Raw genomic sequence first — 2,944 nt, 5'->3', positions numbered from 1 at the left:
TATTTTTTTTTTATTTTTTTTAATTATTTCTATATTTTTTTTTTATTTTTGTATTATTTATTTATTTAATTATTTTATTTTATTCTATTTTTTATTTTTTTGTTTATTTTTTTTTTTTACTTTTATCATCCCATAGGCGTTGATGACCAGAGGGTTTTACGCCTTTAAGCAAAAAATCAACAATCAATCAAATATTATTATAGTATATTAAAGGACAAAATTGATACAAGGAATCAATTGGGATTAATATATAAAATTCCCTGTCTAAACTGTCCAGCTATATATATAGGTGAGACAAAGCAATTATTGGGTGATAGAATTTATCAATAAAATAATGATTTGAAAAACAACCAAAAACCAATACAGCATGCAACCAAAAACCAGCATATTTTTGATTTTGAAAATACAATGATTTTACATAAAGAAAATAATACGTTCAAAAGGAAAATATTTGACTCCATTTACATATCCGAAAATATTAATTACACTGTAAATTTCAAAACAGAAACAAGAAATTAGAACCAATACTATGCAGAGATATTAAGTAAAATTAATTTATGAAATATATAGGATAAATTAAATGTGGATAGTTATAATTAGCCTTGATGGGATTTTTACTAATAAAATAAAGAGGAAAATTAACAAAGATGTAATTATAATAAATACTTTTAATGCTTGGACTGAGTGGAGGAAGGTTATAAGCAAGGTTGTGATAAAGTTTAAACAAGTGACTATGATAAATGAATTTTAATTTTTGTTTTTAATGTAAAAGTTAACTAATTAGGTATTTAGACATAATGTAGGATATGCTTATTAACAAAAGAATATGTTTACCTCATGTTTTAATGTTTCATAGAAATTGTTGTTGTGACCTGGGCAGAATAGCCTGCATGAAGTCGAGTGTTTAAATATTTTTAGTTCCAATATTGTATTATGGTGAGATAAATTATAAATAATAGTGTTAAGTAATTTGAATTGTTAAGATCATACATGTAATAAAAGTTGTTTTATGGTAGATGTCTCTGAGGATGGCCGGATTGGCCGAAACGTCGGACTTATAAGAAGAATAAAATGTTTTGAGACAAAAATGGATAAAAATTGAATTATTTATTTAAACAAATTTAATATGTAAATAAAATACCAAGACAAAGGAAATAATAATATAAAGTTATATAATGCAAAAGAAACAAAAAATATGAATATTTTAATTTAATAATTAAAGTTATGGAAAAAGAGAGAAAGAAAATATATATAATTAATGAAATATGTATGTAAAATACTTTTTATTTATTGATAGATATTACAATCAATAGGTAATAGTGATGAATGATCACATTCATACTAAAAAAAATAAATGAATGAATAAAAAAATCTCTCTTGAAATATATACAAACAGAACATAATCAAACTATGTCTATGAAAAAAATAAATAATTAAAATAATACAAAATCTTGTCACATTTACACACTTATATACAATATTTGCACAATCGATCTGAGGATCCCACTCTATCCCCAAAGTGTGAGGGGTAGGGCAGAGCACTTTGAGATCCCAGCGCATCCCTCTAGCCGCATCGTAGTGAGCCAGTGGAGGCTGAGCAAGTGCACTAAAGCCGCAAACACTCAACTTGAGTGGAGAATCTGACCATTGCCAGAACTCCAATTTTCCGTTTTTATTTACAATAAGTCTCTTGGCCACTGCCGTTTCAACCTTCTAGGTGGGCTGTAGGGATGGGTGGAACTAGATAAGGTTTGAACCAAAGGATTAGGATGGTTGGAAAGGTTTATATGGAATTTTGAGAATTTGGTTGGTATGAGATAAAGGACAAAAGAGATATGTAGGTCATGGTGTAGTTTTCTGTTGGAAACGTAATAGGGTGCATTAAATATGGTTCTTGGTTGTATTGAAAGGATTGGATACGATTGATGTTTGACGGTTTAGATGTTCCCCAAAGTTTAAGTCCGTAGGTCGGAGTATAGTCGGCTGAGCAGTCGGTTTAGTTGGCTGAATCGTCAATTGAGTTCTTGTCTTTTAAGTCTAGTATGTTGGTTCCAGGTAAGTCTTTTGTCTAAGATGAATCTAAGGTATCGAACTGTGTCGGATCTAGGTAGAGGAATATTAAGTAAAATACCAGAAACAAGAAACAGAATATAAAGTTAATTAGTAAGTATGGCGATAATAATATTAATATATGGTGAACATAATCAATATAACTTGGATTAGGAAAAATATGAAAAGAATAGAATCTGGTCGAAACGTTGGTATTAATAAATAAGTTTTTACTTATTCGTGTTCTACACCGACCGCTCCCCCAACCATCTCCTTATATATATTATCCACGGTCAACAATTTTCTCTTTAAAATGTTTGTATTTTGTTCTCATTCAGACCTTTTTTCTACTCAAACTATCCCTACATGAGAAGCACTTTCTGCTATATTTTATGCTATATACAATACATTATTAAAAAAAAAAAAAAAAAAAGATGTGCAATCTCATTTCAATCTGAAAGATATGCTGCTGTTTGATTTACACAATACTCAGCTGCATACAAAAAATTAAAGGAAGAGGGGGGAGGAAGAATGGAAATTAAACATAGGAAGTCCTCCAGAGAAGGGTTTTGGGTGACAACTGGACGGATGGAGACAACCATGGGCTGCTAGCGGACATCCGAACTACCTTAATAGTGTACTCCGGATATATCTTCCGGGGATTTTCAGCCACATCCGTTTCCACTGTCATCCAAATCGGTTTAATCAATATATGCCCATTAATCATTGGATAATGCCCTATCCACACTGGTAGCAGTCTGTCGAAAAATTGACAAATGTTTTTAAAGTTGGATACTGGAAGATTATTTATTGACCGTGTGTATAGATGAATGGAGTATGGTCCGGGTGCGGTAAAAAAAAACTCAAATAGTAGATAATTATACTATTTTATTGA

This window comes from Halyomorpha halys, unplaced genomic scaffold (assembly GCF_000696795.3).
Source record: "Halyomorpha halys isolate HHAL.00 unplaced genomic scaffold, Hhal_1.1 Scaffold28.1, whole genome shotgun sequence".
NCBI classification, from domain to species: domain Eukaryota; kingdom Metazoa; phylum Arthropoda; class Insecta; order Hemiptera; family Pentatomidae; genus Halyomorpha; species Halyomorpha halys.
Note: the sequence above shows the minus strand (reverse complement) of the source record.